This window comes from Pteropus vampyrus, unplaced genomic scaffold (genome assembly GCF_000151845.1).
Source record: "Pteropus vampyrus isolate Shadow unplaced genomic scaffold, Pvam_2.0 Scaffold109, whole genome shotgun sequence".
In the NCBI taxonomy this organism is placed as follows: domain Eukaryota; kingdom Metazoa; phylum Chordata; class Mammalia; order Chiroptera; family Pteropodidae; genus Pteropus; species Pteropus vampyrus.
Window position 1 is genome coordinate 3,373,627 of NW_011888890.1, and position 26,244 is coordinate 3,399,870.

At 34.3% G+C, this 26,244-nt stretch overlaps 1 protein-coding gene and 1 pseudogene across 6 annotated transcripts in view; one reads left to right on the forward strand and one right to left on the reverse strand.

Moving 5' to 3' along the window:
* CNTLN (centlein) overlaps nucleotides 1-26,244 on the forward strand; it is a 269,734-nt gene that overhangs the window by 8,410 nt on the left and 235,080 nt on the right. The window lies entirely within an intron of this gene.
* On the reverse strand, nucleotides 4,421-4,539 carry LOC111743233 (annotated as a pseudogene).

Sequence of the window (26,244 nt, forward strand, 5' to 3'; positions counted from 1 at the left end):
GAAACTCAAAAGCCTTTTTTTATGATAAGGTATATAATGGAAAATTTGGAGGTTACTACTTTTCAGTAATGATTCTCAAAATTTTTGTGTGAATAAGATATATTTGGATAATTTGGTAAAATGCATATCTCAAACATTCCTCCGTATATTGCATTGTGTGTTCACTACCCAAGTCAAATCTCCTTCGTCACCATATTTGACTCCCTTTACTCCTTGCTACCTACCTCCTCCTGACCCCTCTTTCCCTTTGGTAACCACCATACTGTTGTCTGTATCTATGAGTTTTTGTTTATTTGTCTTGTTTATTTGTTGCTTTTAGTTTTATATCCTACATATGAGTGAAATCGTAGGGTTCTTGACTTTTTCCATCTGACTTATTTCGCTTAGCATGATATTCTCAAGATCCATCCTTGTTGTTGCAGAGGTATCTTTTTAAAATAAGCTTTCCAGGTAATACTGTTGTTTTAGTCTATAGATCACACAATGAGATACTTTGGAATTTGAGTTGACTTTTGAAATCAGAAACCTGTAAGTGGCATTTATAATTTTATAATTATGTAAATATTTATTTCCTAAAGAACCATGGAGTATATTTGGAACTGTTGAGAAAGGAAAATGTTATGCCATTTAGTTTATGTCTGTCGAAAAAGGATATTTTCACTGTCAAAGTTGAATAGACTATAGTTTTGTATGGTCTGTTAATTATCCAAATTATATTACCTTTAAGTCTGTTTAATATTTGTGCCTTGCTCTTCCTGGAAAACATTTTTTTACCCTTGAAATTTGTAATTGTCCTTCTTTTCTGCTTTTCTTTTTTTTATCATAAAGAATAGTTCAGATATTTGTATATTGGCTAAAGACATTCTTCCCTAGGCCTTTTGGCTTTTGAATTTTGACCAGTTGCTTTCTAAACCTACTCAAAACTGTCAACCTAGGATTTTGTTCATTGTATTGTTGAATTAGTGCCACAGTTCTAGGATCCCACATTTCTTTTCTATTTTTGTTGGATTATATTTTCAATTTTTTTTCTCAGAAAGCATGCATAAGTGGTCTACTTTCTGATTCCTTACATGCCTGCAAATGTCTTTCTTTTGTCCTTATGCTTGATTGATACTTTAGCAGAACATAACATTTTATATCCATATAATTTCCCTCAGATTTTTCAAAGTATAGCTCTATTTGTTTTTCTTTCTTTCTTTCTTTCTGTCTGTCTGTCTGTCTGTCTGTCTCTCTCTCTCTCTCTCTCTCTTTAAGCATATAGTGGTGCTACAAGTATATGTGTGATTCTGGTATAAGTGTGATTCTTATTTTTCTCATATTAGCTTGCTTAAAGCTTTTAGGATTTTCTCATTTTATGTGAGCTTGTAAAATTTCAACATCATCTCTTAATCTGGGTCTTTTAAAAATTTATCCTTCTCAGACTATGGTGGGCCCTTTCACTCTCAAGACTTAAAGTTTTCTTTTGATTGAGGAAATGTTCTTTTATATTTTTTCTTCATTATGTTCTTTCTTTTGGCATTCTATTAGAGGTTGACCTGTTTTATTCTTATATTTTCCATTTTTTATACTATCTCCTGAATTGGCTTCTTGATGCAGGACAGGGCAGATTCCACCAAATAGGGAGAACTCAAGCCTTGCGCCGAGAGAGAGTTCTTGGCTATGCTCAAGAAATTCATATGCACACCAAAGTTAGTCAGAAGGAAAGTTTGTTAGAAAAAGGTTAATGTCACCCCTGGGGTGATGTGAAATCTGGAGTCGCCCCAGCAGTTTGGAGGAGGAAGAAGAGAAGGAAGAAGAGGACGATGACAACGGTGATGTTGTGTGTTGTCCCTTGGTTCTTCCCTGCTGACTCAGCAAAGAATTACAGGTCAGTGAGATTTAGAAGAAGTAAGATCTATTGAAAGTATGTTTTAGGAGAGGGGCCATGCTAAGGAAGGCTATAGAATGTAAGAGATGAAGAGATTAGATAGTATGCCCCAAAGGGAGGAGCAGGTTTCCAGCCAGAAAGGTCGTAACAACACAGAGATGGGAAGGTCCATTTATATTTGGGCCATGAGGGGAGATCCTAGATGATCCCTGTGTGAGGTCACCTTTATTGTCAGTTGGCTGCTGTATAATGCTTTGCCTACTGCTCATGTGCTTACCCAGAATTCAGTCCGTTATAGATTCATGAACTTCTAGGCATAGTCATGATATTATAATCATGGTATAGCAAGGCTGAAGTTATGGGCAGTACTTCCTGCGCATGCGTTTGTAGCTGGTTTAACCAGTGGCTTTTATGGCCTTTATTTTATTTATTTTTTAATTAATTAAGTAATTTTTTTTTAATGGTGACATTGGTTAATGAAATCCATTAAGTTTCAGCTCTACATTTTAACAGTCAGGCATATATGTTTACACTGTGTGTTCACCTCCCATAGTTACATTTCTTTCTGTCACCACATATTTGACCTCTTTACCCCGTCTACCTCCCCCTTCCCCTCTGGTTACCACTAGTCTATTGTCTATGTCCATGAGTGTCTGTTTGTTTGTCCTGTTCATTTGTTGCTTTTAGGTTTATAGCTCACATATAAGTGATATCGTGTGATTTTCAACTTTTTCTGTCTGGCTTATTTCGCTTAGCATGATTATCTCGAGGTCCATCCATGTGGCAAATGGCAGTATTTGGCATCTCTTCTTATTGCTGACTTTTATGGCTTTTGGGCTCTAGGATTTGGGATAATTTATAACCCTAAAAGGGAGGTGTTCCTGGGAGGTACTTAAGGAAGATCTTCAAGGGAGGTTTTTATGGTTACAGAGCTGGGCCTGTCACTCACGCCTAACTACCTAACAGTTAACTCTCCATAGACAGAGCATGGTAGAGTGAGAGAGCCTAAGAGAGACTCTGAGGGACAGAGACGGTAGAGAGAGACCGGAACAGTGAGAAGGACAGAGAAAAAGACACTGAGAGAGACCGAGAGAAAGACACTGAGAGGCATCCTGAGTGTTTGGGGAATTCAGTTTACATATCATTCTTAGTTTCTGTGAATTACAGTTTAAAGACTTTGTTTACCCATGTTCCTTTGATGGTATGGACATACAGTGTGAAAGGATAAGAGTACCATAGCATGAAAAGGTAAGAATATGTGAAAGGCCTGCTGGCAGTTCTCAGTCTTTGATCCTTCTGTTCCCCATGGTTTTAGCCATAGGGAATGAATGATTTTTATTTTGTGTAGGATGTGACTTAAAGACTCAGTTTTTCTGTTTTCCAATCGTGGTGTGGGGAAATGGTTTGTTAGCAATCCCAGCAGAAATCTCCTTTGTTCTGCAGATATCCTCCTGGTCTGACTGTAGGGCTGATCAGCATATTGGAGTCTGAATATAGCTTGATTTAATATTTTAGTTCTCTTGTCTCCTCCCTACATTATTCTTACTTTTTCCATCAATAAATAGATTTTTTTCTATTTGCTCTATTTCATTATTTGAATTTTTAAATTTAGAAACCAAGTCTTTTAAGAAATTTCTTATTTCATTTTTTTTTAAAGCAGTCTTATTTAAAAGAATAACTTTTTAATCTTTCTGATTATAATTTACGGTTTTTTTTTCTGTTTCTTGTATTATCTTTGTTTTCTGTTGGGTAACTTCTCTCTATTCTTAGGTTTTTCTTTAATGATGATGGTTTTCTTCAAGTGCATGATGATTCTTTACTGACTGTTCATATTTTTGTATGAAGGTCTGTATTGCTCAAAGTAGTTATGTTGCTCATAATAGATTCACTTTACATTTTTGTATATCTTTTCTAGAAGGCTCCTCCTGTGAATGGAAGGATTGACTGGACTTTTTGTTAAAAATAAAAATAGGGGGTGGGGGAGAATTTACAAAAAGGAAGCTTTCCTGAAGAATGGAGTATGACAGATAGACTTCACTGTAAAGAAGGAAAGTTAGGCTCTTAAGTCATTTCCTTTCTGACTGTATTGTTTGCCCCAACAGTTATAGTAGGGATCTTTGTTAAGCAAATAGTTGTTTTGAAAGTAATGTGCTGCAGGCAAATTATGCAAGTAGCTCTTCTGAACTTGAGTGAGTGGGAAGACCAGCTTTCTGGTAAATGGTTCCTTAATTAGTTATCTTGATTCCTGGGGCTTCTGCTCTCTATATTTCCTGAGTAGATACTTAGATCTCTGGGCCTCTTTTAGGAAAAACAGCTCCTTTTCTACTATAGACACCATTTGGGTTTTGAATTATGAGATTTCTCCTCAGAATTCGTCCCTGAGCCCATTCTTCTATCTTTCAGATATTTGTTAAGTTTATGGTTTATTTTGGACCCCTTTTCTTTGTTTTCTTTCTTTCTTTCTTTCTTTTTTCAGGTGAGGCAACCCTTGGTTGACCTCACAGATTGCAAGGATCTTGTCAGCTTACAATCCCTTATTTTTTATTTTTTTTACTCCTACAGCACCTAGTCTTCCTACGTAGTCTCCCATTCAAGTACTAACCAGGCCAGACCCTGCTTAACTTCCGAGATCAGACGAGATCGGGGTTGTTCAGGGTGGCATGGCCATAGACTCTTTTTCTGGTTTTACATGCTCATAGGGATTTAGTTAAGGCAGTGTGATTGAGGATGTCATTGTCATGTTGTCAGTTTATCCTCAAGAGGGAATATAATATTTTTAGGTTATAATGTATTCCAGTATTTTGATATATCATATTTATATTTAACCAGTGTCTTGTTGTTGTGCTTTAAGGTTATTTTATTTTTTAAAAATTATATAATGATGCTGTGATTAATGGCATTGTGGATGAAGCTTTGCCTGCATCACTGATTTCAGTCGGTGGTGCTATTATTGACATAGTGGACAGAAGCTGGAATTGCTAAACATCTTGAAATGAATAGGATAATCCTGCTCAATTAAAGAGTTTTACTACTCCAAATGTCAATAGTATCATTTTGGAAAAACACTGGCCTTAACCATAATTCTTTATTTTTTAGACCTTTTGGTACTATATTATATGTTCTTATAAGTTTTTTGGTGGGATATCTGTATACAGAAGTTTGTATGCATGTGTTTTAGTTAGATGCAAAGGCAGAGAGAATATACTAGTGAACTCCCATGTTTACTTATCACCCAGCTTGAATAATTATCAACACATGACCAATCTTGTTTCATCTAGAAACTTCTACTTCTTCTGCTCTTCTGCTTCCTCTACCACCAATGGATTATTTTGAAGCAAGTTCCAGACATCATGATATTTTACCTACAATTACATTTAGTGTTTATAGTCAACTTTTATTATTCACAGCAGTTATGTTTTATAAAGTCATTGCGAACACTGAATTAGCAAACACTGAACCATGGCTCCTACGGTGAATAAAAGATTAGATTTCTGTGTGCCTCCAGTCACAACAGTTTTGTCAGTTGATCAATATGTAACTTTGTTTTATGGGTGGTTTCCATTTAAGAATATTTAATTTAATATGTATTGATTTATATTGAACTCATGACCAATAGCATTATAACTCATGCTCTAACAAAGCCCTTTTGTACGTAGGAACACTAAACAGTAGCACTTCAGCAATATGCTTGGTTTGGGAAGTCTCATCTCTTCCTAATGTGTCTTTTTTTAATGAAAGGTTGCTGGATTCTGTTAGTTGTATTTTCTGTATCTACCTTGTTTTGTTTTCTATTCTTTTGATAGGTATAATACATCAATTGATGGTTTTAGGAGTTAAACCAACCTTGCATTTCTGGGGTAAATTCCACTTGGTCATGATGTATAATTCTTTATAATATATTGTTGGATTGGGTTTGTTAGTATTTTTTTTTGAGGATTTTTTACATTGGTATTCATAAGAGGAATTAGTCTGTAGTTTTCTTGTAATGTCTTTTTTTATCTTAATGAGGTTTTATACTGGGATTTTAAAATAGGTTGGGAAATATTCCCTTTCTTCAGCTTTTTTGGAAGAGTTTTAAAGAATGTGGTATTAATTCTTCTTTAAATGTTTGATAGAATTCAGTGGTGAACGCGTGTAGGACTGGGCATTCTTTGTGTATAATTTTTATTTTTATTACTAATTGAATTTACTTGTTGATTCAGGTTTTCTGTATTTTCTCAAGTCAGTTTTGGTGCTTGTGTCTTTCTAGGAATTTGTTCATTTCTTCTAAGTTACCTAATTTTCTGGCATATAATTTTTCTTATATTTCTTTATACTTTTTGTTTTTATTAGGTAGCTAGTAATATACTCTTAAATTTCTGATGCTGGTCATTTGAAGTATATCTCTTTTTATTATGGTCATTTTGGCTAAAGGTTTGTCAGATTTTTTTTTTTTTGATCTTTTCAAAGAACCAGCTTTTGGTTTCATTTATTTTCTCTATTGTTTTTCTATTTTCTGTTTCATTGATTTCTTCTCTAATCTTTATTATTATTCCTTCATTCTTCTTGATTTAGGCTTAGTTTGCTCTTATTTTTTCAGTCTCTTATAGTGGAACATTAGATTATTGACTTCAGACCTTTTTCCTTTCTTAATGTAAGTATGTATAGGTATAAATTTTCCTCTAAGCATCACTTTAGTTGCATCCCCTATGTTTTAATATTGTGTGTCTTAATTTTCCCTTATCTCAAAATATTTTCTGGTTTTTATTTTAATTTCCTCCTTGACTGATTGTTTATTTAGGAGTATATAGTTAACATTCCACATATTTGTGAGTTTCCCAATTTTTTTCTCATTTGATTTCCAATTTTATTTCGGTGCATTCAGATAACATCTTTGCTATTATTTCTTTTTATATTTATTGAGTTTTTTGTAATGTTCTAGCATATGGTCTATCTTGGGAATGTTCCAGGTATACTTGAAAAGTATATATAAATATATATATATTTATTTATTCTGTTGTTTTTGGGTAGAATATTCGAATGATGTGTGTGGTCTAGTGTTTATAGTGTTATCCATGTCTTCTGTTTCCTTGTTGGTCTTCTGTTTAGTTGTTCTGTTTATTTTTGAAAGTGGGTGTATTAGTCAAGATTTGCAGAGAAACAGAATCAAAATGATTTGTGTGTGTGTGTGTGTGTGTGTGTGTGTGTGTGTGTATAAAGAGACTTATTTTAAAGAATTTTCTTATGTGATTATGCAGATTGGCAAGTTCAAATCTGCAGTGTGGGCTGGCAGGTTCGAGACTGAGAAGAGTTGATGGTGCTGATAAAGTCTGAAGGAAAATTTCTTGTTCAGGGAGGCTGGTCTGTTTGTTCTGTTCAGGCCTTCAACTCTTTGGATGAGACACGCCCACATTGTGGAGGGCATTCTGCTTACTCAGAGTTCACCAATTTTATCTAAAAACACACTCCATATTTATACTTAAAATTAACCGTCAGAGAAGGCTGTTGAAGTCTAACTATTGTAATTGAATTGTCAATTTCTCCTTTAATTTGTCATTTTTGCTTCGTATATTTTGGTCTTCTGTTATTAGGTGCATATATATTTATAATTGTTATATCTTCCTGATGGATTGACTCTATTATCATTATGTTGTTTCTCCAGACTTTGCTTTCATTTAAGTCTTTGTATTTAAGTCTTTGAATCTAAAGTTAAGTCTTATGCTGACAGCACATTTTTGGACCATGTTTTTTAATAAAGTATGACAAGCTCTGCCTTTTGATTGGATTGTTTAATCTATTTATCTTTAATGTTATTGATATAGTTAAATTCTGTCATTTCACTTTTTGTCTTCTCTATGTCTCCTGTCTTTTTTGTTCCTGTGTTCCTCCTTTACTATTTTCTTTTGCATTCAGTGAATATTTTCTGATGTAGCATTTTAATTTCTTTAATGATTTTTTTCCCTCTTTTTTTTTTTTTTAAGTTGCTGCTGTAGAGTATTTTAACAGAATAAGCTTCAGATTTTTCCAAACTTAATTCTAGGGATATATAGAAACATTACTGAAATACAGCTATATTCCCTTTTATCCCTTTTTGTGGTGTTTTTGTTATACATATTAAATCTATTAATGTTACAAACACAACAATGCATTTTTATAATTATTCCTTCATGATATGTTGTTATTTTCTTAGCCCAATAAAACTTTGCTACCATCCACCTCATTTGTGTTATTGGCAATTATATTACACGTGTTACATTTTTTATATGTTTAAAGCCCATCAATACATTATGTACATATTTTAAGCAATTACTTTTCAAATCAGTTAAGAGAAGTATAAAAACATGCTTTTAAACTGTCTTTTATTATAATTACATGATTACCTTTAGCGATGCTCTTGGTTTTTTTGTGTGGATTCAAATTACTGTCTGGGGCCACTTGGTTCTTGTTAGAATTTTTATTTCTTTTTTGATCTCTATTTTTGAAATATTGTCATAATACCTTTCTTTACTTTTTAAAACGTGATTTCCTTCAGTTTTGCGAACATATTTATAATAGCTATATTTGATTTTTTTTTTTTTTAATAAATCCAACATGTGGTCACTCTCCCAAGCAATTTCTGTTGTCTTTTTTCCTTGTGGTATATGGATTATACTTTTCTGTTTCCTTGTATAACTTGTAAATTTGTTTTTTAAAACATGCACATTTCAGATATTACATTGTAGCAATTTTGGTTATTGGTTTCCCCCATACCTCTCCTCCAGACTTGTTATCATTTGCTTGTTTACTTGATTGTCGACTGGCTGGACTATTTTAGTAAAGTCTGTTTCCCCTCCCACAGTGTTAAGTCTCTGATAGTGGTCCTAAGGAGAGTGCAGCTTTGGCTTAGTCCATAGTCACCCTAGGATGACAGTGATTTTGGTAGGGTTCTCTTCTTTTTTCTCTTGACCACACCCAGCTGTTAAACTTCACTAATTGGTAGCTGATTGCTAAATTGTTTTCAACAATGCCCTAGGGCATAAATTACTCTACAATCCAGCTGTGACTCCTTTGAAGTTTCTGAGTCAGTGTTTGATATTTTTTCCAACCCTTTAAGTGCTCCTCTCAGTTGTCTTCTCATTTTTCTCCTGCCAACTAGCAGGCCTAAGGTTGGCATGTATCTTGAATCTCCCACCAACTACCTTACACCACAACCTACACTATCCTTGAGAGTGCCTCTAGGCTTGAACTTCTCCACATTGTGCTGCAAATGAATTTAATTCCTTTTGGGAAGAGATTAGGACCTATATGTTTTATATCATGCTCTCTACCCCTCCCCTACACCAGGGAAAATCTGAGCCAGGCCTCTGGAGCTGGGTGTGTGGACAATATCATGCTTCTCTCTGAGTGACAGCCGCACTCTAGGAGCTGATTGCTTGGTGGAAGAGAAGCTACAGCCTTAGGTCCTCTTTGCTTGACTCTCCCGGTATAGAACCTTTGCTGCCATAAGCTGTGGTAAGGGAGTTTGGGTCTCCAATATTCTCAGTACTGTATGCCAAAGGCAGAATGTTTTAATCCACAAATGAGGGCTGGGCAGAAGAATGGAGTCCCCTCCTCTCAACTGCACTTGCCTAAGACTTGGCCTCTGCAACAGTTAGCTAGGGTGGGAACAGGATGAAAATGCTCCTGGGAAAAAAAGCCCTCCAACTGGGGACTTGGGAGATATGGAGCCCTGTGTTCTTTACTGCAGCAATCTGGAGTAGATTCTTCACCTTGCTGATCTCGGAGGGTGGAGGAAGGGAATGGTCTTGGTTCTGAAACCATAAGTGCTTGCCTCTCTTACTGAATTTTTATGATTTTGCTGAATAGGTATTTCTGCATTTGCTGTTTGCCCTTTGGGTCATTTACAAAGGATTTCAATGTTTTTTATGGTTTTTACTAGTTTTGCTGGGAAGTGGGTCAGCAAAGCTCTTCACACTATCATGTCAGAAGTCGATATCCCAATGTTTGGTGTTTTAAGCTTCTAGACTTTGGGCTAATTTGTTATCTAGCAATAGATGACTTATACACTGGATCAAAAGATATATAGAGTTGTAATTGTGATATCCACTGCCAAATTGTTGTGCAAATTGATACTTCTAGGAATGCAAGGAAGTGTCTATTTTCCCTATGTTATAGTCATTACATTGTTTTCAAACTTTTGCATCTTTGCTTATCTAAAAGGTAAAAAATAATATCCTGGAATAGTTTTCACTTGCATTTTTATATGCATGAATGAAGTCTAAGAGGCATTTTATATCCTTTTGTATAAACTTTTTCTTTTATCTATCTTGGTGTATCCATTGCCTATGGCATTTCTAATTCATGTCCTGTGGTACTGTTCAAATTCAGTATATTACGTATAGAATTTAGTGGCTTTTCCTTTGAGTGTTTTTAACACCTAACTTTTTCACTATTACATGCTTGCCTTTTTTGTTTTTTTGTTTTTTTTTTTTTTTACTTTAAATTTCACATCTTGAGGGTAATCTTTGATACCTTTTGGTCTCTTTTTGAACAGAAAATCAATTCCCAAGTTCAGTCACTTTCTCTTTCGCAGTGTCACTCAAATCTAGTAATTCCTTTGTGTCCTTAACTTCCAAAGCCTCTGTCAAGGCTCTTAGCATCTCAGCTCTGAACATCTTATTGATTACTTTTTCAAACATCAGTTCTGTTTTACATCTTCTTTTTGAGACAAAGCAAGACAAAAGACACCAAAGAAAATAATTTATTAAATTTGGGTTAAAGGTAACCAATGAAAATTCTAGGACCTTTTTAATGGATATCTAGGGGAAACTTATTACCTTTAGGATTGGATGCCTAGGGGATACCAAATGTTGCAAGGAAACCGATTTGTGAGATTCAGAAATGCATGGCCATCATTAAAACATATTTCTACAACATTTACTCATTTAACAAGTATCAGTTGAGTGTCATCTGAGTGTCAGACACTGTGCTAAAAGTTAGAGAAACAGCCTCGTACTTTCTAGTCAGGAAGAGACAATTTGTAATAGAATCTGCTAAGTACTATGATAAGTGTATTCATATTAATGTAATTATTTCTTTCCTTGATTTCTGGAAAAAGATGTAGAAAGTTTTCAATATTTCTAAGTAGAAGTTTAAGTTATTGAAAATAAAATTTTGATTTCCCTAATAGAATAATACCACACAAATAATAAACATTTGTGTATATGTATTTTCCTTATGAATTTGCAGAAATGATTATTTTCTTTGATTTATAGATATTTGAATTTACCTGTTATTTTATGAGTTTATTATGAACTGCTACTAACAAAAACACATTTTGGATATATTACTTTTTAAAAAAATTTAATTTTTGTTTTATATTAGTTTCAGGTATATAGTAAAATGGTTAGACATTTATATAGTTTATTAAGTGATTCCCGCAATTATTCTAGCACGCATCTGTCTCTATACTAGCTGTTATAATACTGTTTACTAAATTCCCTAGACTGTACTCTACATCCGTGACTATTTTGTAACTACTAATTTGTACTTCTTCATCCCTTCTTCTTTTTACCCATCCTCCCACTCCCCCTCCCCTCTGGCAGTTACCATGTTGTCCTCTGTATCTGTGAGTTTGTTTTCATTTAGGTTGTTCCTTTTGTTCCTTAGATTCTGCATATAAGTGAAATCATATGGTAGTTATCTTTCTCTGTCTGACTTATTTCACTCAGCATAATACCCTGTAGGTTCATCCATGTTGTTGCAAATGATAAGATTTCATTTATTTATGGCTGAGTAATATTTCATTGTAATGAATATATCATTTGTTTATTAGTACTGCAAATTTCCTTGCTATTATACATAAATTTTTAGCTCATAATATTACTAGTGTCATAAAAGTTCAACCACTTTTATTTTTGAATGCGTAGGAAACATTACAACTTCAATGGACAGAAACGATAAACATTGAAGAAACAGTAACATGGAGTTTCATTGAATATTAGTACATTAGAAACTTGAATTGTTCAACTTGTCTTTGGATAACTAAAAATATATTATAGTTTTAAATGATCCTACCAGAAACATTTCTAATCGTGTTGGTAAGGTTCTCTTTTTCATTTTGGTTTCAATGGATTGAACGACTTCTCACACTGATTATTGATTTGAAATTAGATCAGAAGATGTTAACTAAGTTCTTATATAGATTTCTGGTTTGGATAATATTTTCATGATAATTATACCTGCTTTTCCGCCTAGTTTCAGAAATTACTTTAGAGGTAAGAGCATAATAAAGCATATTTAAGTTGATGTTGTTTTTATGATTCGTTAAATATGATTAAGCAGATCTTACAGAGACTTCTTTTGCTCATGTGGGTCTATAGCTTCTTGAATACTGCTTTAACAATATTTATATTTCATTATAATTATTTATATGTTTCAGTCTTTTGCCTTTACCCTTGAACAATTATGAAGATAAGGGCCATATCATACATGTTTTCTGTAGTGCCTAACACAGTTCTTCAATTAGTGCACAAAAGCATTGAATAAATGAATGAACGAGCAAGCAAGCTAATGATATTAAAATACAAGATAGTGGAAACTAATGTCTTCAACATAAGAATAAATAAGTATATTTTTATATTAAGAAGTTAATGTTAGGAAACAGTTTAAGAAAGTCCTCAAATTTGTTTTGTTCTTTGCATCCAGTGAATAAACTATGTAATTCAATAAATGCTTGAAAAATTGATTCGATTTACTGAAAGAATTTTTCATTCTTTCACATAAAATGTGTTAGCTTTAATTTAATAAGCATAAGATCAAGTCTTGGATTTGATATTAGTATTTGTGAAAGTCCCAATTTTTATTTAGTTCTTTAACTTCTATTGGACTGAAAGTGTAGATTCCTAGAAAATTGTCTAAGTGACTTTAGTTAAAATAATTAATTTGAACATTTAATCACATATATTATCAAAGAGAAAACATCACATCATAAGCTCATGCAAAAAGAAAGTTTGAAACTATAACAGTAGGAATTTGGGTTAAATATGATGGATTGAGCAAAGTATTTCTTGCTATAGTTGACTCTTAAACAACACAGTGGTTAGGGGTGCTGACCCCCTGCATAGTCAAAAGTTTTTGACTCCCACAAAACTTTACTCATAACCTGCTGTTGACCAGAAGCCTTATTGATAACGTAAACAGTTGATTAACATATATTTGTATGTTATATATGTTATATTCTGTGTTCTTACAATAGAGTAAGCTAGAGACAAGAAAATGTTATTAAGTAAATCATAAGGAAGAGAAAATGCATTTACACTACTATACATATTCGTTGAAGAAAATCTGTGCATGAGTGGACCCAAGCAGTTCAAACCTATGTTTTTGAAGGGTCAGTTATACTTCCAAAAATCTCACTTAAATGATTGAAAGGGATTTTTGAAAATGTATGGATAAAGAGAGCAGGAGAAAACAATGGGCAAGAAAGATGTTACTAAATTTTTGAATGATGTTTACTGAATTGATAAGTGGTAACTGACTAAGCAAAATGGAGAAAGTTGAAATCGATGATACCTAATAAGCTTTGTAATAGATAAAAACAAAGACCTCTGATGGATAAAGTGAGTGATGATTATAAAAAAAATAGGAAAATTGACTTACAGTCTATGTAAAGAGCACATAGACAGACTCCCAGTACTCCTCTTATCAAGGCAGGAGGCAAGAGTTTTATTCTCTTGAGAAATCAAAACACGTAGCCTCTGGACTTAGGGATCTCAGAGATATCAAGGTACAGTGGTTAGAGTTAGGCTGAGAAATAAATGAAAACCCATTCTTCTGAACAATGAACACTCACTGAATTGTTTAGCTCCGAGAGTGCTGGCAGCTGTGCATTGTCATATTCAAGCAGAAGGCTTAAGAATTCTTCTCTGGAGAAACTGAGCAGACTTAGAGAAAAAACAAAGAGACACTAACATTTAGGAGTCCCCTAACAAAATGACAGGTGCTCCATTCAGGTATCTATAGAGTGGATTTCCTGTTGGCAAGCTGCTCCCCTCTGACCCCCGACCCCGTCTACGAAAACTACCAATAATTTTCTTTAGTGCTTCAGTCTTAAATATAAATGGACAACAAAGGATCATAAGACAGTTGAAGAAAACTTCCATCATGAAAGATAAGAAATCAAAAGTAAGTGAGAAATGGACCTCAGAGGAGACAGAGACAATGCAGAAGAAAACTATGATAAATATCTTAATGCAGATAAGAGGTTTTACATGTATGAAACGACTGGGAGGCAAAAAATGAGAAGGAATACATGGAAATTAAATGATTGTCAAAAAAGTAACGAGAAGATGTGGAAAAGAAGTTGAGTAAGTCTCAAAAATTTGAACAAAGGAACAAAGAAGTAAATAGGAGCAAAAAGAAAAGAATATTAGAGAATCAATCTACATGTTCTAACAGTAATTATTAGGAATTTGAGAATTAGAGAACAGATGAAAGGACATTATTAAAGAAGTAATTCAAGAAATTTCTCAGACTCAAGAGACTTGAGTTCTCAAGTTCAAATGCTTTTGACCATACAGGTCCACTGATATAAACTAGTAATATAGAAAAGTATTTTACGCTTCTCCTTGGGAATTCTGGAGGTAGTGGTAAGTAAATAAAAATCCGAGCAAATGAAGTGACACACAATTTTTATTTTTTAAAAAAAGAAGGAAGAGTTTTATTAGCATTTCTCTATATCTCATTAATTAACACAGCCACTAAATCATTACTTCCTGCTAGGATGCCATGTGATGCCATATTGATTGTGAGGGGACTGTGAACCTAAGTCCCTTAAAAATTTCCATTCCAGAGAGTTTATTTTTAAAAACAGTTTCCAATGTTCTCTTTTCTTCCCCCAACTTCTCAGTTATTGCATCTTACCTCTTACATTAGGTATTTGAGAAGGGGGTCTCTACTGATTTTCCTTTGAGATCCACACACAATTCAGGAGCCTTACAGTTCAACATAAGTTGCTCCTTCTCTTGGTGGGCATGTATTTAATGGTAGAAGGAAAGTAAGGAGGATAAGGCTGTTAAAGATCTGATAGAATGTTAAAGGAAAAATGTACCAAAGGTATTTAAAGGGGCACTAGAAAGCAAGTAAGATTTTTTTTTGCTCATCTTTAACAGTTGGTAAGTGAAAAATTCTCTAATGAGATGGTATATATATATATATATATATGTATATATACACACACACACACACACACACACACACAGTGACATTAATTCAGCCAACCAGATGGTGAGGTCATTGATAACAGCGACATATTTCTTAGCTCCAAAAGAAACAAAAATTTATATATGAAAGGAAATACAATATACTATGTTGCTCAGTTGTGAACAATAATTATTATGGATGATTAGTAATATAAAAAAATAGTATTGGGTGGCTCCATAGTGTAGTGGTTAGCACGTCTGCTTTACATGCAGAAGGTCCTGGGTTCATGCTCCAGGTGGAGCCATGAACCATACACCTGGTGCGCCAGGCCCTGTGTGCGCCAGGCCGCCTGAGTGCGCCCTAAGTGTGCCAGGGGTGCCAGGCCCCCGGTGCGTGCTGTGAGTGTGTGAGAGGAGACGCCCCGCCTTCAGAGATCCAGTTCTTAAGGGGAAACGGTAACATCCATAGGTCAGGGGTGGAAGTGGGGCGGGGGGCGGGAGGATGGAATTAAAGAGGAAAAAAAAAATTAGTATCAATGGAACCAAAAAGTGAGATATATAAAGATTAGTCAGCACTGCTATACCAGAGGTGCTAAAGTAATCTATTTTAGGGAAAACTCATAGAATGGGGATCTCTGGCAAGTGTGCAGATATTCCATTGTCCTCTTTACTCTGGGGTAGTATAAAGCAGGGGTACACATGTTTAATTCTGGGGGAATACAGTGGCATGATGAGGCATGGTTCCTGGTATTATGAGAGGCTGGAAGACACTAGAAGAATTATATTTTGCTACCTGCTGATTTCTTGCTATCCCAATCTTCACTTTGTAAGTATAGATAATAGCTTGGATAATGAGGCATATTGAGTTATTGGAATCTATTTGGTTTTAATATTTTGGATAGCAAGTAGCAAAGTTCACAAAGTTCACATAGTGTAGTAGCCCTATCACATGCATAAAATATATCAAATCTGTTCCAGTGATCACTGGATTCAAGGGAAAGAATGGGTAAGAGGTATAAGATTATGTGTCAAGTTAGAAATTTAAGAAATATGATAAGGGAGGAGTGACATCAGTAAGATGGTAGAATAGAAAGTCCTAGTCCTTGTTGCCCCACAGAAACACTAATTTCATTGCATATAGATGAAAATATCTTTATGAAAAGTCTAGTTTCCATTAAGTTGCAGTATCCAAGATGAGCACAAAACTAAGAACACTATTGAAACCATTAAGAAGAGCAATTTTATTTTGCCTGTATCAGTCTCCCCCTCAAGGAGGTGCAGTTCAGTGCTGAGAGGTTGCCTCAACCCATGACTTCTTCCCTGGGGTAGGGAGAGGTGGCAAAGAGAGAGTGAAGGTCCATCAGACATTCCTGGCCTTTGGTACACTGCCTGAGGTGCTAGATTCTGTCTCATCTCAGAGTGCTGACAGAATCAGCATAGTCCAGATGCCTGGGGCAGCTAAGAACAAAATAAGAAGAGCAGGCAGCTTGCCGTTGCCTGGCAAAGCTCTGTGGAATTGGGAGAAGGCACCGAAACTGAGGCATCACCATGAGAAAGGAGGGAGAGGAGTAGAGCCTGCATTCAAAGTCTTGGCCTTTTATTGTGCTCCCTGAGGTGCCAGTTTCTGTCTCACTGGAAATAGCAGTGCTCATGAAACTGGCATACCTTGATGGGGGAAACTAAAAACAAAAGAAAAATGGTGGATTCATATTCTTTGAGAGGCTCTCAGAATCTCTAGCTGAACTTACTGGTGAAGATCTTACCCTGTCAAAGCCAGTTCATGAAGCCTGGGAGAAGTGGTTATTTCTTCAAATGCACAGACATCAACACAAAGCTATAAGGAACATGAAGAATCAGGGGAACAATAAATGATCAAAGGAACAAAATACATATCTAGTAACCTACCCTAAAGAAATGGATATTTATGAATTGCCTGACAAAGAGTTCAAAATACATATCTTTAAGGAGGTCACTGAGTTATAAGAGAACATAGATAAGTAACTAAAGGAAATCAGGAAAACAATACATTAAAAAAGAAAATGTTAGCAAGAAGAGACTAGAAACAAAAGTAAGCAAGTTCTGGAGCCAAAGAATATAACTGAAAAACTCAGTACTGGAGTTCAATAGCAGACTTGATCAAGCAGATGACTCAGTGAATCTGAAGATAAGTCATTTGAAATTATCTAGTGAGAGGAGCCAAAAGAGTAAAGAAAGAAAAGCAAAGAAAGCCTAAGAGACTTATGGGACAGCATTAGTGATTAATATACATTATGGAAGTCCAATGAGGAAAAGAAAGAGAGAAAGGTACAGAAAGTTTAAAGAAATAATGGCTTAAAACTTCCCAAATTTGGGTAGGGAAATGGACATTCATATTGATGAAGCTCAAAAGAATTCAAATAGGATAAAACTAAAGAATTTTACACAAAATATAATAAAATCGTCAGACGTCAAAGACAAATGAAGGAGATATACTTTTCCATATAAACAAAAGTAAGAGAATTCGTTACCACTAAAACTGCCTTACAAAAAATGCTGAAGGAAGTTCTTTAAGTTGAATAGAAAGGATGCTAAATAGCAACATGAAAGCATATAATATAAAATTTGCCGCTAAAGTAAATATATGGACAAATATAGACTAATGTAGTACTGTAATGGTGGTATATTAATCATTTAATTCTGGTCTAAATGTTAAAAGACAAAAGTCTTAAGAACTATAACTTCAAAAATGTGTTTATGGCTATACAATATTAAAAAACAACTTGTGACATCAATAACAAAGTGTGGATGGGAAATATAGTTTTGTATTCAATTGAAGTTAAGTTGTTGTGAGCTTATAATAAACTTATAACTTAAGATATTTTATGTTAGCTTCCTGATAACCACAAAGAAATACCTATAGAGGATACACAAAGGAAAAGATAAAGGAATTAAAACATATCACTATGAAAAATCAACTATTACAAAGGAAGGTAGCAAGAGAAGGAAGAGGGACAAAAGGATTACAAGACAAACAGAAAACAGGTTTTAAAAATGGCAGTAGTATGTCCTTATCAATAATTGCTTTAAATGTAAATACATTAAACTCTCCAATCCAAAGACCTAGAGTGGCTGAATGAATAAAAGTTATATGAGACAAAATAGACTTTAAGTCCAAACTGTCACAAGAGACAAAGAAGGTCATTATATAAAGATAAGTCAATTCATCAGGAAGATATGATATTATAATATATGCTTTTAACATCCAAGCATCTAAATGTATAAAGGAAGCATTGACAGATGTAAAGAAATAGAGAGCAATGCAATAATAATAGGTGTTTTTAATACCCCACTTTCAACAATGGATAAACTATCTAGACCAATGGTCCCCAAACTTTTTGGCACAAGGGGCCAGTGATTCTATGAGAATCTAATGCCTGATGATCTGAGGTGGAGCTGAGGTGGAGCTGAGGTGGTGATGCTAGCCCTGGGGAGCAGCTGCAAATACAGATGTAGCTCTTCTTGCTAGCTTGCTGCTCACCTGCTGTGCGGCCGGTATCAGTCTGTGGCCCGGGGATAGGGGACCCCTGATCTAGACTGAACATCAATAAAGAAATAGTGGACTCTAACAACACTATTAACCAAATGGACCTAACAGTGATATATAGAACATCCCACCAAACAACAGCAGAACACACAGTCTTCTCAGGTGTCCATGGAACATTTCTAGGATAGATCATGTGTTAGGTAACAAAAGAAGTTTACCAAATATAAGAAAATTGAAGTTATACCAATTATCTTTTTCAATGACAGTTGAATAAAAATAGAAATTAATAAGTAGGAGAAAGAAAACTGGAAAGTTCACAAATATGTGAAAATTAAACAGATTTAAAAGAAATAAGGAAAATAAAAAAGTTTAAGACAAACAAAAAGGAAAGCACAACATACCAAAACATGGGGTACAGCAAAAGTAGTATTAAGAGGGAATTTTATAATGATAAAGATGTACATTAAAAAATAAGAAAGATCTCAAAGAAACTATTTAACTTTATGCTTCAAAGAACTTGAAAAGGAAGGACAAACTAAGCCCAAGGTTAGCAGATAGGAGGAAGTAAGGATAGAGCAGAAATAAATTAGTTTGGAAAAACAATAGGAAAACAACCAACAAAACTAAGAGCAGGAAAAATCAATGAAACTAAGACTTAATTTTTTGAAAAGATCAATAAAATTGACAAACCTTTAGCCAGAGTAAGAAAAAAAGAAACAAGGCTCAAGTAAGTAAAATCAGAAGTGAAAGAAGAGGCATTACAACTGATGCCACTAAATACAAGGGTTCATAAGAGACTACTATGAACAAATATATACCAACAAAATGGATAACTTAGAAGAAAGTATAAATTCCCAGAAATAGAGAAACTACCAAGAGCGAATCATGAAAAACTAGAAAATCTGGTAAACCTATAAGTCCATACTACTCATGGTAATCTACATATTTAATGCAATCCCTACCAAAATCCCAGTGGCAATTTTTATAGAAAAAAAAAAAATCTTAAAATTCATGTAGAACCGCAAAAGATCTCGAATATCCAAAGCAGTACTGAACAAGAAGTACCAAGCTGGAGTGATCACACTTCCTGAGTTCAAAATTTATTACAAAGTGACAGTAATCAAAGTAATATGGTACTGGCATAAAAACAGACATAGACCAATGGAAATAATGAAAAGCCCAGAAATAAATCCATGATTTTTGACAGTTGTATCAAGAATATACAATGGATAAAAGATACTTTTGTCAACAAATTTGGGAAATTTGGATATCTACATATAAAATATAATTGGAACCATTTCTTATACTGTATACAAAAATAAATTCAAAATGAATTAAAGATTTGAGTTTAAGACCTGAAACTATGAAACCTCTGGAAGAAAACAGGGATCATCTTCAGGACATTGGTCTTGAAAATGATTTCTTTGATACTACAGCAGAAGTACAAGCCCCAAAAGTAAAAATAGATAAGTAGGATTACCTGAAAATAAAAAACTGCACAGCAAAGGAAACAGAATAAAAAGGCTATCAACAGAATGGGAGAAAATATTTGCAAACCATGTGTCTGATAATGGGTTAATATCCAAGATATATAAGGAACACCTATAATTCAATAGCAAAATAACAAATAACCCAATTTAAAAATGGGCAAAAGAATTAAATAGACATTTGTGTAAAGAAGACATACGGTGGCCAACAAGCATTTGAAAATATGCTCAACGTTACTAATCATGACAAAAGAGCAAATCAAAACTCCAATTAGGTATTATCTAATACCTGTCAAGATGGCTATTATAAAAAAATTGAGCCAAAGGAAGTGTTGGTGAGGATGTGGAGTATTTGGAACCCTTCAATACTGTTGGTGGGAATGTAAAATGGTGCAGCCATTATGGAAAACATGGAGAGTTCTCAAAAAATTAGAAATAGAACTACCATATGATTCAGCAATCCCACTTCTGGGTATTATATCTGAAAAAAATGAAATCATGATCTTAAAGTGATATCTGTACCTCCACGTTCATTGCAGCATTATTCTCATTAGTCAAGATATGGTAATAACATAAATGTTCATTGATGGATGAATGGATAAATAAAATGTGATATATAGATGCTGAGGAATATAGTTCAGCCTTGAAAAAGAAGGAAGTTATACTATATATAACAACATGGATGAAGCTGCAGGAAATTATGCTAAATGAAATAAGCTAGTCACAGGATGACAAATACTGCATGACTCCACTTATATGAAGTACCTAGAGTAGTCAAACTTGTAGAGAGTGGAATTATTTTTCTTAGAGTCTAAAGGAGAGAGGAAAATGGAAAGTTCCTGTTCAATGTATATAAAGTTTCAGTTATGCAAGATGAATAAGTTCTGGAGATCTGCTGTGTAGCTTTGTACCTGTAGCTAATAATACCATATTGTGCACTTAAGATTTAAGGGGGGTAAATCTGATGATATGTTTTCTTACTACGATAAAAAAATTAACTATGGACTATATGAGAAACAAAAAAACATTTCTTCATTTTATTAAAGGAATTTTAACAACAACAAAAGGATATAATGTAAGTTTATATAACTTAAGGAAGACATTTGTGTGTGGTGCTGGGTACTGTTCTTTTTTGTTATGTCTTATTACTATGAGTAAAAAAGTAATGTGTAACTAAGATAAAAAATAAGGGATAAAATATGTGATTTCATTCTGATTTTAAATGTTTATCATCTATTAATTTGAAAGTTGTATATGTTAGTACAGCAGATTTTTTGGCTTTTTATTATTTAGAAAACTCCTAAGTTAATTGTTAAATAAAAACAATAAATCCTATATTGGGCAACACTTATTAACTACAAATGTTTATTTGGTTATACTTTATATGCTATTTATTATAAAGGCCTATCTTTTTTCTGTTTCCGTTTCTTATTTGAAACCTGAGAGATTTAAGGCCTTATTGAATAAGGGTTATGACCGGAGATGTGGGGTGTGGTGGGGTAGGCTAATCAATTCTGAGGTTTTGTGAGGGTTCTAGTGAGGGTAATAGTTTTACCAAAGGACCAGGTCAGTTCCAGCCACAAATTATGGAGGCAGGAATTTATAAAAAGGTTTTTTATTGTCATAGTCTGGCAGCCATTTTTCACATTTATTTCGAGTAGATTTAGAATCTTGAGTAATCCTAAAACTGATAGAGCATGATGGTGGTTTTGTAAATTTGAGGATCCCTTTTGATTACTCCAGATAATTCCTGGTACATCCTTTTGAATCAATGAACTTGGCCTTGGCTCTGAGTATGTGACTTGAAACTAACAATTAAACTATTTAGATTCTCATTTATGCTTTTATCAGAAAGAAAAAAGACAATCATTTTTGCATTTCTGCCTAAAATACTACTTCTGACATCTTTAAAGAGTAGTTGTTCTCAGCCCTTATCATCTAACGTATTTCACTTAGCTTGACTATCTCAGGATCCATCCATGTGGGATATAAAACTGAAAGTGACAAATGAACAAGACAAACAAACAAAAACTCATAGACACAGTTTAGTGGTTACCAGAAGGAAATAAGTGAGGAGTGGTAGATAAGGGTAAAGGGGGTCCAATATAAGGTGACAGAAGGAGATTCGACTTGAGCGGTGAACACACAATGCAATATGCAGGTAATGTTTATTATTGAATTGTACACTTGAAACCTATATAATTTTATTAATCAATGTCACCCCAATAAACAGTAAAAAAGAAAGAAAGAAAAGCTTTATATATCATGTTTAAAAAAAAAGAAAAAAGAAAAAGAGGAAATACTGATGAATTCAATATCTTAAAATAAAAAATTTTTTGAAAAAAAGAGTATTCGTTACAGTGCTTTGCCACTCCTCAGAGTTAGTTATACTGAAAGTCAGCTTTTATGTTTTTCATACAGGGATGTAGTACTCTGTTTCACTGCTATGTAGGAAGTTGCTAATTACTGAATACTGGATACTGAATGTTGGAATTTTAACATGGTTTCTCTCTACTGATTGTTTGATTACTTTACCATCAAATATTTGTTGAATGTTTAGGAGATGCCCAGCACTGTACCAGGCATTGTGAGTATAATGATGAAAGAGGTAAATAAAGTCTTTTGATGTTATAATCTTGGTCAAACATATTTATGCTTCCAACATAAAGAATACCAATCTGTATTGAAAATGTCTCAGATATAATTATGCCATTTCTGCAGACTTCTAATAAGGTGCTAATACTGTTGTAGCAGAGATTGCTAGTGCTCACCAGCATCTGTACTCTTTTTGGACATATGGCTAGACTATATTTCCCAGTTTCCCTGATTACAACTGAATTCTGGCAAATGAATTGTGGGTGGAGATACAGATGCTCCTTGATTTACTATAGGGTTACGTCCTCACAAACTCATCAAAGTTGAAAAGACTATAAGATGAAAATGCATTAACTGTACCTAACCTACTGAACATTATAGCTTAGCCTAGCTTACCTTAAATGTGCTCAGAACACTTACATTAGCTACATTTGGGCAATTATCTTGAATATCATCTCATGAATGTTTGCCTTTCTCTTCTCACCAGAAGCAAGAGACACAGATGGGCATTTTGTAGACATGATGGGATGTAGACAAAACACAATATCCCCAAAACGCTGTCAACACAGTACAGTACAGAATACTGGTTATTTAATCTCATGATTGCATGGCTGACTGTGAGCTGTGGCTACTGGCACTGCCCAGCATCATAAGAGAGAATAGTACCACATATTGATAGCCTGAGAAAAGATAAAACTTCAAATTTAAAGTACAGTTTCTGAATGTGTATTTCTTTTATAGTATCGTAAAGTCGAAAAATTATAAATAAAGACTGTCTGTAATGTGTACTACCTTTACACCTTGGCATATGGCAGGTTCTTCTTAGGCCAGAAACTTTTTTACCAGCCCTCTTGTGTCATTTGTCAGCTGAATGTCGAGGATTCTAAGGACTCAGGACCCAAAAGATGTGAGAAGCCTGAGGCTCTGAGTGATTCAGTAGAGCAGAGTACTCCTTCTTCTAACTTTATCAAACTATGATTTGAGAGAGAAATAAACTTGTGTCAGTGGGTGTTAAGCTGCTGAGATCTTGGGGTTGCTTTATTTAAGAAATGTGATTCTTTTTCTTTTGAAAATTTTAAAACAGTAGCTGCTGTTTAAATGTTTTTTTAATTCACATGTTAAACTACCTTTTTCTGGATTTCCTTTTTGTATTTCTGGTTGGAGATGATTAATGACAGTTTTCATGACGATCATTGACTATGCCAGTAGGTCAAGAAATCTATGGGTGTTTAACAACCCTCATATGAATAAAATATATTATGGGTGTTAGCTGGAGTGGTGAGAAGTACTCAAAATAATTGCAAATACGTGGGTTGTTTACTGCCTCTAAATCATATATTTTTCATAATTACAAAAATTATGAATGCCTAAGGTTTTTATTTGGATGTTTTTTTAAAATTTTCTGCATATTCTAAAATTGACTAAACTTTTGAAACTTAAAAATGAAGAATTTTATTTAGAAAAGGCTGAATGTAGTAATATTATATAGTAGGTCAAACATAAACCTTTAGGACTGTCAGTGCACTTTTAAGTCTAGCTATAAATATATATACATTCGTAAAATATTTAAGGTCATAAGCCATTACATTAAAGCCTCCAACATGATTAATATCTTATTTGTTTATGCTAATGTTTTATCTTTGGTGTCATACAGCTGAAGGAAAAAAACCTTTGAGTAGCTGAGGGAAAAGGTTCTAGAATTCTGAAAAAATTAATGATTATAGTTTGTCAGAAGATTTCTAGAAATTTTTATGGAGAAAAAGAAAAATGTTTTCAGCAGAAGTAGGGGACCAGTAGTCTTAATTTCTCTTGTTCTCTTTTCTGGTTCCCTGATTTCTTTATTCTGTCCTGTGTAGGGAGCTGTCGAGTCCATCCATTGAGTTGTTTATTTTGTTTTTTGTACTTTTCAGTCCTAAAATTTCCATTTACTTCTTTTTTGTATATTCTGTCTCTTTGCTGAGACTTTCTGTTTCTTTGCTGTAGCGTCTAGTTTGTTTCTTGTGTCTTTACAATTGTTTGTTAAAGCATTTTCATGATGGCTACTTTAAAATTGTCAAATAATTCTAACATCTGTCATCTTGGTGTTAGCTTCTATTGATAGTTTTTTTTATTCAGTTTTATGTATTCCTGGTTCTTAAAATGATGAGTGATTTTCGATTGCAGCAGGACATATGGGTATCATGTTATGGATTCTGTGTTATTTAAACCTGTTTAAGCTGGTTTTCTCTGATACCACTCCATTGGGGAAGAGGTGGTGCTTGCTTTTTGCTGCCAGGAGAGATTAGAAGTTTAGGTTCCTTTCTTGGTCTCTGTTGACACCTGAGGACCAGAAAAGGGCTTCAAATTACTGCTAGATAGGTGTGGTAGTTACTACTCTCCCCTAGGCCTCCACTAATACACCCTGGCTGGGAAGAATAAGGGTGCTGCCTCATGTGACCTCCACTGGCAGCATGGGAAGAGGGGAGCCTCATGACTGCTGGGCACTGATGAAAGTTCTGATTACTCTAGCTACCTTTGACACTGTCCCAGTGGTGAAGGAGTGATAGGGAGCCTTATTACAGCCTTGCTTGCAGCAATTGGCCTTGCTGGTATAGATGGTAATGGGGCCACATCTCCCCACCCTCCCTGGTAATAGGCTGGACTAGAGTGGTTATTATCTAAAAGTTTTTTTTTTTTTTTTTTTTTTCCTTGTTAGGCTGCCCCTTTCTGCTAGAGAGAGTAGGTTTGTCCTGGGACTTTTTCTTACTGTACTTACTGGCATTTCTAGGTTAACTTTTCCTGCCCTAAGTCTGGAATATATGGGGCAAAAAGAAAATCTAGGGAACTCATCATTGTGTTTTACCTTGGTTTCCAATATCCCTAGCCAGCCTGCTTTTTTTTTTTCTCTACCTTCAGAGTTTTCTTGAGTTCGTTTTATATATAATGCCCAGGGTTTTTAGTTGTGCTTTGAGGGAGATGTAGAGAAAAGTACTTGTAATCCTTTTTCCTAAGAGTGGAAGATGATCATGTTTTTAAAAACTTTTATCTTGACGCTGTACTTGAGAGTTAATTGAATTGAGTAGTTTAACATTTTTGGAACCCATTATTCAGAGTAGGGTTTAAACAGTTTGATAGTTGAAGAGTTTGCCCTATGGGAGGATGACAAATACCTGGCTGTCATGTCATCATTTTTACCCTTTTATGCCATAGATTTTACTGATTGTTCATAACTCTCCTGTCGAGTCCTAAATTAAAACAGCCTTCCAGTCAGCCTTCTGATAGGATTTTGTGCAACTGAGAAAGCCTATTTCCCAATATCTGCCTTGGGCTTTATTCAATTGGATGTAACTATGTGAAATATAATGGGAAGGTCCCAGTTGGGATAGGTCCAACATCTATAAAATTGATGTCGTTACTCATAAAGTCAGTGAAATAGGTCATTAGTTGTTATTGGAGGGTCTTTGTCTTCTTAGTATCTTAACTTCATCTAATTGTGGACAATAGTAACCCAGAATTCTGGCGATTAAGCGTAGGCATTCAAATACTGCCACTGGGAATTATCATTTACTTTTTTGGGGGATTGGGTATATACTACATTTATAATTAGTATACAAACCAAAAAGTTTTAAACCA